The sequence below is a fragment of the Prionailurus bengalensis genome, chromosome B4 (genome assembly GCF_016509475.1).
Source record: "Prionailurus bengalensis isolate Pbe53 chromosome B4, Fcat_Pben_1.1_paternal_pri, whole genome shotgun sequence".
In the NCBI taxonomy this organism is placed as follows: Eukaryota; Metazoa; Chordata; class Mammalia; order Carnivora; family Felidae; genus Prionailurus; species Prionailurus bengalensis.
Window position 1 is genome coordinate 116971001 of NC_057358.1, and position 16371 is coordinate 116987371.

Here is a 16371-nt window from a genome sequence, read left to right on the forward strand (position 1 = left end):
AGCTTTCGACTTTGGCTCAGGGCATGATCTCGAGGTTCAGTGAATTAGAGCCCTAGGTAGGGCTCTGTGCTGACAGCTCAGAGCCTGGAGCCTGCTTTCAGTTCTGTAACTCCCTCCCTCTCTGCCCCTCTCCTGCTTGCAGTCTTTCTCCAAAACAAATAAGCATTAACATTTAAAAAAAAAATAAGGAAAATCATGCTCAGTAATGAGTTGTATGTCATTGCTTATGATTATTTTATAAAATTTCAGTAATGTTTTCAGAATTTTCTTTTTTAATTTTATGAATTAGTAGGAAGCTTAGAAAAACCTATGAAATTTCAATAACAAGTTTCCAGAAGCCACATATTTGACAAATTAAATCTAGAATACTCCCAGGAATTTGGAAGAAAGCTAAAAGGGTTGTTAAGAACTAAAATAGATGGCAAAAAGTCCATGCACTAAAGACCTTATTCATGGGAGAGCTCTTCAGATGTTCACTTAAATTATTCATGCAATGTTAATAAGTTTGGTTATGCTGTTTTCTTAGACCACAACATATTAGAAGTAACAAATTAGAATGAAGTGGGATGACATTAAAACAAGGAATGAGTTGAGGCAAGCTGGTAATAAGGAGAATGAGAGAACTATAAAAAGTAACCATAAGGACAAAAAAATACACAGCAGTCTAAGTGAGGCCTTTCAGTGCAGAAGCAAAGCAGCAAAAGGCTGAAAAGGTATCACCCTGTTATAACTTATCACAATGAGTCAGGTTCCTAATGGAATCTAGAATATTCAACATCAGAGAAGACCTTAGGGATCTTTGAGCCTAAGCTTACCCCATAGAAACTCTTTGAGCCTATGCTTACCCCATAGGAACCCTCTTCACAAAATCTCTGTCCAATAGTCATCTAGCTTCTGTTCTAGAAACCTCAATAAACAAAAGCCTAAAAAGCAGTCCTTTTCATTTTTGGTAGTGTTCTATATAACCATGACATCTCTCTTCTTAAAATTCTACTATGTTCAGGGGTGCCTGGATGACTCCGTCAGTTAACCAGTAGACTTCAGCTTGGGTCATGATCTCAGTTTGTGAGTTCGAGCCCCGCATCAGGCTCTGTGCTGACAGCTCAGAGCCTGGAACTTACTTTGGATTCTGTGTGTCTCTCTCTGCCCCTCCCCTTGCTCACTCCCTCTCTCTCTCTCTCTCTCTCTCTCAAAAATAAATAATAAACATTACAATTTTTTTAAAAAAGCTCTACTTATGTTCATAGTGTAGCTTTCTGCAGTTATACAGAATAGGCCCAATTTCTTTTCTGATAGATATTCAGAGACTTGAAGTCAAATTTATACACACACACACACACACACACACACACACACATATAAATATATATATATATATAATTTATTGTCATGTTAGCTAACATACTGTGTATACAGTGTGCTCTTGGTTTTGGGGGGGGGGTAGATTCCCATGATGAAGTCAAATTTTATTGATCCTCTTAACTATTCTTTTCTCCAGGTGTTTAATAGTCCATTTGGCATGATTTTCAAAACTTTCACCATCCTAATCCCCCCTTTCAGATATACTACAATTTGTCAATGTTGTTCTTATATTGTGCATCTAGGACTCAACTCCGGGTTTATCTGTACTGGTGTAGAATAAAACAGAACTGGGGTCCCTTAACTTCGGTCTAGGGCTTACGTTTCTGTAGCCTAAAAATGCATTAGCAGCTTTGTGGTGTCAGCTGATATTATCCTTGAAGCAAATTAAAATCCCCTTTTCAAGGCAAGGGAATTAAAAGCAAAAATGAACTACTGGGACCTTATGAAGATAAAAAGCTTCTTCACAGCAAAGAAAACAACCAAAAAAAACCTAAAAGGCAACCAACGGAATGGGAAAAGATATTTGCAAATGACATATCAGACAAAGGGCTAGTATCCAAAATCTATAAAGAGCTCACCAAACTCCACACCCGAAAAACAAATAATCCAGTGAAGAAATGGGCAGAAAACATGAATAGACACTTCTGTAAAGAAGACATCCGGATAGCCAACAGGCACATGAAAAGATGCTCAACGTCGCTCCTCATCAGGGAAATACAAATCAAAACCACACTCAGATATCACCTCACGCCAGTCAGAGTGGCCAAAATGAACAAATCAGGAGACTATAGATGCTGGAGAGGATGTGGAGAAACGGGAAGCCTCTTGCACTGTTGGTGGGAATGCAAATTGGTGCAGCCACTCTGGAAAACAGTGTGGAGGTTCCTCAAAAAATTAAAAATAGACCTACCCTATGACCCAGCAATAGCACTGCTAGGAATTTACCCAAGAGATCCAGGAGTACTGATGCATAGGGGCACTTGTACCCCAATGTTTATAGCAGCACTCTCAACAATAGCCAAATTATGGAAAGAGCCTAAATGTCCATCAACTGATGAATGGATAAAGAAATTGTGGTTTATATACACAATGGAGTGCTACGTGGCAATGAGAAAGAATGAAATATGGCCCTTTGTAGCAACGTGGATGGAACTGGAGAGTGTTATGCTAAGTGAAATAAGCCATACAGAGAAAGACAGATACCATATGTTTTCACTCTTATGTGGATCCTGAGAAACTTAACAGAAACCCATGGGGGAGGGGAAGGAAAAAAAAAAAGAGGTTAGAGTGGGAGAAAGCCAAAGCATAAGAGACTGTTAAAAACTGAGAACAAACTGAGGGTTGATGGGGGGTGGGAGGGAGGGGAGGGTGGGTGATGGTATTGAGGAGGGCACCTTTTGGGATGAGCACTGGGTGTTGTATGGAAACCAATTTGACAATAAATTTCATATATTTAAAAAAAAAAAACCCTTTTCGGGGGCGCCTGGGTGGTTCAGTCAGTTGAGCGACCAACTTTGGCTCAGGTCATGATCTCACAGTTTGTGAGTTCTAGCCCCGCGTCAGGCTCTGTGCTGACAGCTCAGAGCCTGGAGCCTGCTTCTGATTCTGTGTCTCCCTCTCTCTCTGCCCCTCCCCCATTCATGCTCTGTCTCTCTCTGTCTCAGAAATAAATAAACATTAAAAACAAATCTCTTTTTCATATATTGATGTCTTAAAGAGTTATTGATAAAAGATAAAATACATTTGTCTAATCAGAAGAGTTCTATTAAAATACATTGAAGGTGGTAAGCATTCAATAAATATGAGTTTAAAGAAAAATATCAACAAACTCAAATTGGAAAATTGGAAAAATGCTGAAAACTTCTAAAAACAACTGTTGGTCCTGAATGGGATAAGTATCTATTTTCTGAAAAAAAAAATCACTTCTATGGAAAATTTGACACTTCAACAACACTGTATACATGTGGTATTACTATACATTTGCAAAGAAAGGAAGAACTTGGCAATAGTGATACTTTTAGTGTACCTAGTATCTTTCCTCTGTGAAACTGTAAACATGATCTCATTTATCCTTGAAGCATCAGTGTGAGGGAGGGAACAGAAATAGTTGCGTGCATTTACAGAGAGAGAAAGTGATATGAAAGATATAAGTGCCAAATTTAGATCATCCAATAAATATACACTGGAGATAGAACATGGTTTCCAGGTTGGGGAAAAAAAAATCATTGTTTATCCATCAATTTTCCATGAATACTATCTTATCTCTCTTGGAACAAGAAGACTACTGGGAGAAAATTAAATGGAGAATTCTTTCCATTGAAATAATCCTATATTTTGTTTCCTACCTGGTCTATGCCCTTTAAAAGCATCATCTTGGGAATTTCCTTAAGCTTTAATCTAAGCCTCCTGCCACTGGCACTGTTTCTTATTTCATGTGCTTCCTGGCTACAGCTGCTCATTCCTAGGAAGGGAGTGAGAGCCTTTGAAACTACATGTACTCTTCCAGGAAGGTAAGCAGTACTTTTCTTAAAAAAAAAAAAAAAAAATGCACGCATGCTCTCTCACGTTTAAATTAATTATATGGAGCCTAGAAAGTTCGAACAAACAAGAGCAGTTTTGTTGTTGCAGAGATAGCTACTCTGGACAGTACTGTATTGACACAAATTTTAAACGCTTTCTCCTGTAAGTGGCTCTTAACTAGAACTTTCCGTACATACTGCTATTTCTGACACTGATGAAAAGATGTCAGAGACAAATTATTACTCTTTTAACTGTAAGAAAATAGACAAAGAAACAATTACTAAAGGCCCCGTGAGGATCCAATAAACAATATGGATGAATCCTTCCATCCATTCGTGTCTTTTACGTAATAGTGTTGTGGTTAGGAGCATGGACTGGTCTGACTCCCCAGGTTTGATCTTGGCCCTGCCACCTACTAGCTGTGTGACTGTGGGCAATTTATTTAACCTGTATGTGCAACTATTTCCACAGCTGCCATATGGCAATCATAATAGCACCTAATTAATAAGGCTATTGTTAATATTGAATGAGTGAATATTTATGAAGTAGTAGGAAAGAGCAAGACACAAGAAGCACTTTAAGTTTTGTTAAATACACACAATAGTAAAATACAAATCCATCACGTGTATACACTCTCTTTTGACCTGCTCTGGAATTTCATCTTCAAGTTATATAGAAATATTTAATAGGCAGAAGCTAAACCATTGTCCTGGCTTAATTTTAAACTTCCTTTCTTCCTTTCTTTTTCTTTCTTTTTTTTTTTTTTAATTTTTTTTTCAACGTTTTTATTTATTTTGGGGACAGAGAGAGACAGAGCATGAATGGGGGAGGGGCAGAGAGAGAGGGAGACACAGAATCGGAAACAGGCTCCAGGCTCTGAGCCATCAGCCCAGAGCTGATGCGGGGCTCGAACTCACAGAGGGCGAGATCGTGACCTGGCTGAAGTCGGACGCTCAACCGACTGCGCCACCCAGGCGCCCCTCTTCCTTTCTTTTTTTAAAGGGAGAGAGTGCGACAGTACATTAGTGAATGTGGAGGTGGGGCAGAAGGAGAGAGAGAGAGAGAGAGAGAGAGAGAGAGAGGGAGAGAGAGAGAGAGAGAGAGAGAGAGAATCTTAAGCAGACTCAATGCCCAGCTCAGAGCCACCTGGGGCTTGATCTCACGACCTGACCATGAATGACATCATGACCTGAGCCAAAATCAAGAGTCAGACGCTTAACTGTCTGAGCCACCTGGGCACCCCTACCCTGGCTTCATTTTAAATGTTACACTACATCTATGAAAGCATCACACAGGAAATGAAAGTATGAAGCAATAAATCTTCTCTAGCTAGAGGGAGAGGGAAATTAACACTGGTGGAGCAGCTATAACTTCCAGGCACTTTACAATTCTCACAACTATCCAAGGTTAGGTCATCAACTCTTTGATGAAGAAACGGAATGAAGCTCAGGGAAAGCTAGATACCTGAGCCAGGTTGTAGAGCTAAGTAAGCAGACAAGTTAGGATTTGAACTCTGGTGTGTCTGATTTTATTTAATTTTTACAATTTTTTAAAATTCGTTTCAAATGTTTATTTAAATTCTAGTTAATTAACATGTAGTATAATATTGGTTTCAGGAGTAGAATTTAGTAACTCATCACTTATATACAATACCCAGTGCTCATCATATCCAGTGTGTCTGATTTTAAGTGGAATCTTCTTCATTTCCTTTTACAAGAGAGGTAGCATGACGAGGCAGTTAGAGGAAGATTTCAACAGTAAACTGCCAATGTCTTCATTGGTTAAAAACACTCCTAGAATGTTTTCTACTTTGACAATACAGTTTATTAACTGCATCTTCCTGCTTATTACCCAATCTCACTTATGAGATTTAGGGATGAATTTCCAACTGTCAATGAACAGATCTACTTAGACACCTCAAATTCAACACATTCAAAACTAAACTCATCATCTTTCTCCCCTAACATGTCATTCCTCCCATATTCCCTATCCTGTGAAATGTCACAACTACCCATCTACTAGATCAACACAAAAAGAGTCGCATTTTCCAAACTTCTGCAGAACACTCTTGTACAGTGAGATATACGAAGTGTTCTGAGGAAAAAGAGTTCTGTAGTCAAATAATCTTAACGTTAAGTTAAAGTTAAACAGACTTCTCAGAATCTTTAACACTAAGTTCATTTCAAACCCCCAAGAAATGGATATGATATTAGACAGGATTATAGTCAGTTGCATGAACCCAACTCAGTAGCTTAACCAAACAGATTGATTTTCTTCTCATGATAAAAGGTGTACAGGAGGCATAGAATCTGGTACTAGTGCAGCTGCGCGAGAAGGTCATCAGGACTTGTGTGGTTTTCTTCCTCATGGTGAAAATACGGCTGCTCTACCTCTAAGACATGTGTTCCCATTCTAGGCAAGAGAAATGGAAAAAAAGAGAAGGGAAAAAGATATATTCCGGGTCAGTCTTAAAAAGCTTTCCCAGCAGCCTTATACACCTTCTTATATCTAATTGTCCAGAACTGGGTTCTGTGGCTTCTGCAGGCCAAAAGGAAATCTGGGGAGGCGAGTATTTTATTTTCAAATGTTTATCTATTTTGAGAGAGGGAGAGAGAGAATTCCAAGCAGGCTCTGCACTTGCTGTGTGGAACTTGATCCCACAAACCGAGAGATCATGACCTGAGCTGAGATCAAGAGTCGGATGCTCAACCGACTCAGCCACTCAGGAGCCCCATAGGGAGGTGTATATTTTAATTGGGCTTGTTGCCACTCTGAACAAAACCAGGCTCCTACTGGAAAGAAAAGGAGGTTGAATATTGAGTAGACAGCTGTATATGTCATCAAAAGTTAGCAATTTCATCAGTGTATTTGGCCCAAGCACCTATTAGCATATTTCGTGGCTCCCCATCATTGACAGATGGAATTCATGCTGCTTGCTTGGCGCTCAGACCTTCTGTGATGTATCAATCAGCTCCCTGCCACAGGCTCTTTAGCCCCACCCACAGTGAGCTACCTGTGGTCTTTGAGATGGACTATGGTACTTCATGCCCCTTCTCTCCTCCTTCTGGCTAACTCTGGCAAATCCTCAAAACTTCAGTTAAACTGATGTGACACCTTCTCCCCCTCCAACTGGGTTAGTAGTCCTTCTATCCTCCTTTGTATTACTATATTATTCTCAACTATGTTGTTTTTCCCCTTATGTACTGAGTGGGGGGGTGGGGGGGAACCCAGGAAGCACAATTGTATTTATACTATATTATCCTCAACTATAGTTTTTTTTTTTCTTATCCATTGAGTGGGGAAAAAACAACAACCAGGAAACACAATTATATTTTTGTTTCAATTATAACTATGGAAAATATACATATGAAAAAGGCATGGAATATATCAATATGTTAGAGATGATTGTTTTTCTGGCTTCTAAAATTTTAGCAATACCATATAATTGTTATGGTTGCATTTTTATTTCAAAAATAGAACAGCTTAAGGCAGAATATAATAAAGCAGGACCCGAAGAGTGGCAATATAAAGTAGGCAATTAGCAACAGGTTGAACACCATGGGCTTGGGAGGTGAGAAGAGCTATGTGAAAGATGTGGACCAAACTCGGTCCTAAGATTGGGTAGGTTTGGATGGCTGTGGTGGTGGATATAGGCAAGCCTTGCTGGTGCTGGTCAGACAAATGCTCAGGCCACACCTATATGTTCACAATATACAAAGTGCCTCTAGGAGAATGAGTAGCATCCATTAGAAGGGAATCCATGGAATCAGGAGGAGACGGGGAGGAAAAAGTATACTAAGACCAGTTAAAGGCTTTGGTGAGTCAGGCTGATTTGTGTTGGGAAATTACATTATTATAGTTGTCATTATCTGGAAATGGCATATAATAGATAAGAGAAGAGAGGATCTAGAAGAGAAGTGAAGGGCTAGTCTATGACAAGAGCTGAGTCCAAACCAAGGTGGTGATAGGGAAAATGGAAAAACAGAGAACAATTGAGAAAAAAAAAACAAAAACAAAGGATTGACAGGACTTTGTAATCGTTTGATGGTGGGATTGGCCAAAGAAGTTAAGAATGACGTGGTGGCTCTGAATCTGGTTAGTTGAAAAAAATGATAGTTTCTTTTTCAGAAATAGGAGAACCAGGAAATTTCAGAATAGGAGAACCAGGAGAACCAGCTAGTCTGGGAGGTGGACCAATAGGAAATGGCCGATTGCATTTAGAAAAAGTTGATTTCGATAGAATAGCAGGCTAGTCACCTCCAGCAGACAGTTAATCTGGCTTCGGAGTTTAGCAGAGCAGTGAAGTCTCCAGATACAGGTTTAGGAAACATTTACACAAGGTTACAGTTGAAACAATAAACAGAAAGGAAATCCCCAAGAGAAGCAGGATATTTTAAAGAACACTTACTATCAGTATTGTAACTTTAGATAATTTGTAATTATCATGATAAAACATTAGTGTAGGAAAGACCTTGGAAGTTATTTAGGCCAGTCTCCTTTTTCATATGAAAAAAAAAAACAACCCAACAACTGAGGACCATTGAGATTATACATTTAAAACCTAAAGCCTATCTATTGTAGGCTCTAGGGTATTCAAAGTTAGACAGCTTGTTAGGGTTAGTGACTGAATTGGGATTGAGCTTTCTCTGTGTCCAGTGACTCTTACATCTGCAATCAAGAATACAAATGTTTTGCTAAAGTTTTCTGGCTCTTTAGTTTAAAATCAAAGAAACTATTCTCAAAATATTAGAAAAACAGTGTTTAAAAGACCACAATTTCCTAAAGAAACAATTTGATTAAAAAAAAAAAACACCTTTGTCTATAGGTAGGATTTCAAAATAAATAATATAGGACAATGTATTCAAGCTACTTATTAAGCTATCTATGCTTCAGGTCTAACTTTAACATGATAGATCTTAATTTCCCTGGATATTTCCCTTAATTTCCCTGAAAAATTGCACTGCAATTTCAAATGTAAACATGTTTCTGAAAATTTTTAATTTAAACCTCACAAGATGGGGCGCCTGGGTGGCGCAGTCGGTTAAGCGTCCGACCTCAGCCAGGTCAAGATCTCGTGGTCCGTGAGTTCGAGCCCCGCGTCGGGCTCTGGGCTGATGGCTCAGAGCCTGGAGCCTGTTTCCGATTCTGTGTCTCCCTCTCTCTCTGCCCCTCCCCCGTTCATGCTCTGTCTCTCTCTGTCCCAAAAATAAATAAACGTTGAAAAAAAAATTAAAAAAAAAAAAACCTCACAAGGTTACAATGCAATTTAGAGGGCAAATCTCTGACACCATTTGCTTTAACCCTAAATTCAGTATGATGGACCTCACCATAGAAAAGAGATTCAGTTACTAGGAATATCAGAAGAACTTCATTACACAATGCTTACAGCTCAAGTAATAGCTTCAGGGTATCAATGCATTTTAAAGACCTGCATGTGAGGGGCAACTGTGTGGCTCAGTTGGTTGAGCATCCCATTTCGGCTCAGGTCATGATCTCCAGGTTGGTGGGTTCTAGCCTAGCGTCAGGCTCTGTGCTGATAGCTCACAGCCTGGAGCCTGCTTTGGATTCTGTGTCTCCCACTCTCTCTGCCCCTCCCCTACTTGCTCTCTGTCTCTCTCTTTCTCTCTCTAATCCCTTCTCGGCCTTTTGGCTAAGATCAAGTGTCTCTCTCTCTCTCTCTCTCTGTCTCTCTCTCTCACAGGTAAATAAACATTAATTTTAAAAAAAACCTGCAAATGAGTGGTAAAAGACATTGGAAGTCCATAGACATCCAAGGCTATAATAAAAAGTTCATTTATGTTCGTGCAAAATTCAAAATAACACCTTCAATTTTCTACCTTAAACCTTCTCTACTTATAAATGCTATTTACTCACAGAAATATTCCCTATGAAATTTGAGGAATTAAAACCTCAAAGCCAAAGTTAACACAAAATCAATACAAAAATATTGATTGTTTTGGTGAAGTCCAAGCACTTTTTCGTGCATGCACTTGGTCTCTGTAACATAACTATAGAACATTTCTTCATCATAAAGGGATAGTACATCATTTTCCCACTTTCTTCCCTCTTTCAGGAATCTTTGAGTAAATGCAAGTTTTATTGCAAGCAGAGAAGGAATCTTCTTTAAAATTACTAATAATTGTTAGAATACATGATATTCCTATTATCGACAGAATTCCGTTTTTGGTGACAAAAATATGGAGAATTGTATTAACACTGTTTAAACAACATTGAAATTTTTATTAAAAAGAATCCTGAGGCATCAGGGGATTTCTTAGTCTACTAATGATCCTATAGGAAATTTGTTCTGTGAAACTATCATTTCTCTGGCCTCACATCCAGCCAGCAGGGGAAAAGAAGGAAGTACAGATTACTATCTCTTACTCTGAAAAAACAAAACAAAACAAAACCTGCACACTTGAGGTAATAAGTAGCTAAAGCCAGTAGCTTCAAATTCTTTTCTCCGTCTCACTGGTGTGGTCCTGGATATAGTACTTTTAAATACACACAGAGAGTTCAGTACACTTAAGGTTTCCTAGCATATGTTTTCTTTTTTCTTTTCTTTTCTTTTCTTTTCTTTTCTTTTCTTTTCTTTTCTTTTCTTTCTTTCTTTCTTTCTTTCTTTCTTTCTTTCTTTCTTTCTTTTCTCTTTCTTTTTTGTACACAAAAGGATATTCAATTGCCCCTTTGTGGACTCAAAATATCCTTCAATCAGTAAATAAATGTCTTGAATATGTATATCATCCAAAGGGATAAGTAAATAGAGTCGTATATAGAAGTAAAAACTCCCCTGTGCAAATGTGAATGAACTTGAAATTTTGATAGGGCTTTTTTTCCCCCTTATTATAACCAATAATGATAGCTAGCATTTACTGGGGACTCAATGTATGGCAGGTCCTGTGCTAAACACTCTACATACATTATCTTCAATCCTTGCAGTCACCTAGGAGGAGAACTTTAGTCATCATCCTCACTTTAACAAATGAGAATTGAGACTAGCAGCAGAGCTGAGACTATAATGCAAGCCATGTATCTCCAAAATTCATGAGCAAATCCATCATGTCCTTCAAGGGTCTTTGGGAAATGTAGAAAAACGGCAAGAAGGGCAAACTCATCATCCCAAGAAACTAATTTTCATTTTGGCACATTTCTTTCTGATCTTATTTGTATTCATACAATTTTTGTTCCATACTCTTTTTCACTTACTATTATTATTATTATTATTATTACAAATTCTCCCAAAACATCAATTTTCATGACCACATACTGTTCCAGCAAGTGCATATACTTTGTTCTACTTAATGCCACATTTATTTGGACACTTGGGCTATTTTCAATTTTTTGCTGTTATAAATAACACTTTTATGAATATCTTTGTGATTTAAATATTTTCTTAATCTGGGATTATTTCTTTGTAATCATTAAAATGGAAACACCAGGACAAGGAAAAGTTACATTAAAGCCACATTGCCAAATTTCTTTTTCAAAAGGGTTGCACTAATATGTGGTGCCTGTTTACCTCACTCCTACCAGCACTGGGTATTATATTTTAGAAATATAAATTTCTTAATTCACTATGTGGAAAGTGATATTTTAAAATTTGCATTTCTTTGATTGGATTGTATGTAAATTGAAATTTTTTTCTGTGCTTGCTAATCAGTTTTATTTCACTCTTTTCACTAGTTTCCTAAGGTGGGAACTTAGCTTTTGATTTTAGATCTTTCTTCTTCTTTTTTTTTTTTTAAATTAATTTTTTTATTTTTCGAGAGAGAGAGAGAGAGTGCACAGACAAGGGAGAGGAGCAGAGGGAGAAAGAGAGAATCGAAGCAGGCTCCGTGCTCATTATGGGGCCTGATGTGGGGTTCAATCCTACTACCCTGGGATCTTGACCTGAGCTGAAATCAAGAGTCGATTGCTCAACTGACTGGGCCACCCAGGTGCCCCAGATCTTTCTTCTTTTCTAGCATATGCATTTAATGCTGTAAATTTCCCTCTAAGCAGACTGGTTTTGCTTTGTTCCACAAATTTTGGTAAACTGTGTTTTTATTTTTTAAATTCAAAACATTTCAAATTTCTCTGGAGATTTCTTCTTTGACTCATGGGTTATTTAGAGGTATGTTGTTTAATTTCCAAATATTTGGGGGTTTTCTAGCTATCCTTCTGTTATTTATTTTTTAGCCTAATTCCATTATGGTTTCCATTTCATTCCATTTGAGAAAATGCATATTCTGCTGTGGTTGGATAGAGTATTCTATAAATGTTAACTCAATTAAATTGATCTCTTCAAGTCATCTATATCCTTACTGTTTTCACCCTTTTCAAATTCTACTTACTTTTAGCAACTAGCGAGCAAGACAACAGAAAAGTAAATAGAAAGCTAAATTACACTTAAAGCTTATATTGTAGGAAACAGATTTCCATATGTGCTTTCCATGAAGTTTTTAGTTTTTGTCTATTACCTCTTTCTAACAATGAAAAGGATGTATGAGAGGAAAAGCTGGGTAAGAGGGTGAGCCAGAAACACAGAAGAAAATGTTGAAAGGAAACACCAATCACGTCACTAGTCTGAGATTTTTCCATATTCTGAATGATCCCTATTTGAAAAAAAAGAAAACTTATTGCCCAAGGATTTTATCTTTATCAGTCTTCTTTAGAATTCATAATTTTAATGAAAAAAAGCAATAATATGACACTTAAAAAGAGCATCTATAATCTTGTGTTTTGAACTGAGCCTGTTGTCACTGTAAAATATCACAAACTCATGGGTATAGAGTTGGAAAGGTAATAGCCAGTAGAGAAAGTTTGGTTGATTACATAGTATTATAGTTTTAAAAGCTGCTTCAAAAGCAATAAGACTATTTGGGAAATCTTTTTCATAATAAATGTGTTCTTCCTTTAAAATGTAAACACTGAGCCAATCTTAGAAGCAAACATTGACTGCATACTTATGTTAAGTCAGTTGTTGTATTTTAGTTACAACAATGCAAAAACGTGAAGCATAGGTTTACTTTTTAACTCCAGTGCTGTTCAAAGATCACCTATTGGCCTCTGAAGGACAGGTGGCATGTCTGTTATAGTTTAACAAGTGGCCTTTGGGTGAAGTATAGTCATTCAGATACCTCTGGATGCTTTCAATGCTCTCATGTGTGGCAGGGTGCACTTGCTAAAAACATTCTCCTCTCTAGATCTGGAAACATAGATTCTAGATCTTAGGCATGGAGCATGTATTCCAGACTTCCCTTTTGAGTCACAGATGAAAAATGCCATCTTGCAATTGAGACAGCAATTCCTTTGCCAAGAAATCATTCTTCCTTTGACATAAGTATTCCAGTTCTTGGTAAATAAAATAGCTTCCTGTTTGCAGTACATATCTGAGCATTTCATCCTTTCGATAATAGAGTTTACAGGTTTTATTTTTTAGGAGTACAGGTTTTATTTTAGAAGTACTGGTAACTCTACCAGGCTCCCCAAAGAATTTCAGATTCACCTCAAATACCAGCAACTCAATTCTGTTCTACTACTCACATTTGTTTGGTTGGGTTGAATTGGAATTATATTATGTTTATAGTTAATTTTAGGAATGTTTACATCTTTAGGAGATTGAATTTATTTTTTTATGAACATGGTATAACTCTCCATGTATCTAGGTCCTCTTTTAGACATTTCAATAGATTTTTATAATTTTCTTCATAAAAATCTTGCCAGTCTTTTATTAGACTTACTTCTAGACACTATTTTTGGTTTTTTTATAAATTATATCTTTTTAAAAATAATATTTTTTAAGTCTCTGTTGTTGGTATATTGGAATGTAGTTGACTTTTTTTTGTATATTGATCTTTTATCTAACAACCTTATTAGATTCTTGGTTCTAATAATTTGTAGTCTTTTGGATTCTTCTCTATAAACAACCATACAATATGCACAATAGTCCATTTGTTTCTTTGTTTACAATCCTTATAACTTTTATTTCTTTTTCTTTGCTAATTACAATGGCTAGAACATTCAGTACATTTTGAATAGTCACAATATTGGAAGGCTGGTGCTCTTCTTTATTATCTCATGAGGTAAGCAGTGTGTTTAAAAGGTGTTTTTCTTCTTTTTTACACAGCACTAGGTGTTTTGTGCTAAGAGAATTCAAGTTATCTTCACTATTGCCAGATTCATATCTTATCTTTAATTATTTCCCATATCTTTACCTTTTCTACTAGTTGAATCGTTCTTTATATACTTTCTAAGTCCATGTTCTAAATTAACTTTTCTCATTTCCAATGGTATATTTTTGTGAAACTGAATACTGATTGTGAAATCAATTCCTTACTGAGAAATTATCTCTCTTTTTACTCAAATTACTTCTTAACACTCATGGCTTCCAGGAAAAACTTAATTTAAAAATAAAATTTCTTTGAGATGACTATGGGTCTATCTAACACTTTTAGTGAAGTGCTCTTTATTTCTTCCTAGAATGTTTCCAGTACTTCCAAACATGCAGATTGCTTTGTTGTACAACATCAGAGGCATCACTCGCATCACCGTCTCTGTGAATGGCATGCTCTGGAATTGTGCAGTGCACAACCTGCAAGGCTAATGTGGTAAACTTGTCTATGTATTTTACTTTTCTGTCTAATTAGGACTGTGAGTTATCTCTCAAGTAAGTAGTGATAGTCTACAAATATCTGACTCTAAAATAACCCTAAGTGGGTTTCAAAAAGACTGTATGGCTATAAGCAGAAAAATATTCTGTTTGGAAGACATGTTACTACAATATAACTTTAGTATGGCAATCTCCTTCTCCTATCCCAAATCAGTATTTATTCAATGTTCTTTACTTTACTATTGTGTAATTAAGTAAATCGTCACTCTATCTATATAAATACAATTAGGATGAGAAAAAAATGGGAAGAGTTGGGGAGGAATTCTTTGGGGGGAAGAATCAACATAAAACTAATATAATTATCATTAGTAATAATAATATTTGTGATGAGATAAGGATAATGGTAAGATGGTGATAATAATAATGAATGCTTAGTTCCAGATTTAGGCTACACTGGAACATAGTTTCTGACATTAAAAAGTCTTTTAAAAAGAGAGAGAAAGGTTTACATAGCATAGTTGTTACTTTCTCACTAAGAAATGTCAGTGATAATGAAGTATGCCAAACATACAATGACACCAGATTTTCAATTGCAACCTTCTGAACTCTCATTGCATGCCCAAGCAAGGTCAAAATTAATTTTATCTGATTGAAACCATAAAGTTCTCTTTAGAAAGGTAGGTCTTAATTTTAGAGAAAAAAGATCAGAGATTATACCCAGTTCATCTTTGTAGCTGCACATCTAGAGCTGTAAATAATATATACATATATATGTATTTTTTCACTCACTCATTCATTCAGTATTGGATATCACAGATCAAGACCTCTCAGAGGGGTAATGCCACAAAGGAAATAACATATGTTAGGTACTTTGGTAAGCACATGCAACTTTCACTATCAAAAAAAAAAAAAAAAAGCATCTGTCAGATGGAGCCAAAATAAGTGTAAATCAATCATGACCTTGATAGAAAAGGATAAATTTGGGTGCTCTAATGTATTGGCAGATAATGATGCTAACATAGGAGTTAAAGCGAAGGCAAAAATCTAGACTACAGGTTATAAGAAAATGTTGTGAATAGTCAAGAGTTGGGAAGCAACTTAAGTTTTAAAAATAAAATAATTTGTCCTGGGAATGTATTAGGCATATTAGGCTTGATGCTACTATGAGGAGACCAGGGGCAGCAACTGTGATGAATTCATATTTATATCACTGGTGCTGGGCAAAAATAAGTTCTCAATAAATATCTGTTGAAAATGGAGGAAGGATGATCTATTAGATAGCTATGTGACCTAGTTAAAAATATTCCAACTCACCAATGTCACATGCGGCTAAAGCAAATCTGTTTCTGAGTTGTTTCTGTGGGTGTGGTTCTCAGCCAGGATTGGTGACACATCAGAAAAGATGGCAAACAGACTGAGAACAAGTGCTGCAAAAAGTGATCTCACTATAACAGCATGGGTGGGCCTGGTAGGTCAGTTCTCATACAAGCACATTCGTTCTAGAAAATTCTCATATGACTAAGAAGAAGCTGACAGAAATTGAACAGATTTCATCATTAAACAAATAGAGAACATCGAATAGGTAATGGAAAATGTTGAATGACGGTAGGAAGAAACATTTTTAGATACTTGCATAACCTCCTGCCTCTTTCATTCCCTTTCACATTCAGTTTTCTCCTCCCATTCCTACACCCCTACTGTCCCTTCCCTACAAGGCAGAGATGCTTCCCTATAATCAATTCAAGAGCACTGTCTTTGGAGGTTAAGTAACTTCCACAAAATCACCTAAGAGACAGAGTCAGGGTTTTGAAAAGTTCCTCGTCATTACCATTCTACAAAACTAGATTATGCAGCAGTTACATAGCAAATAGAAAGTAAAATGCCTTAAAGGGTCCCCT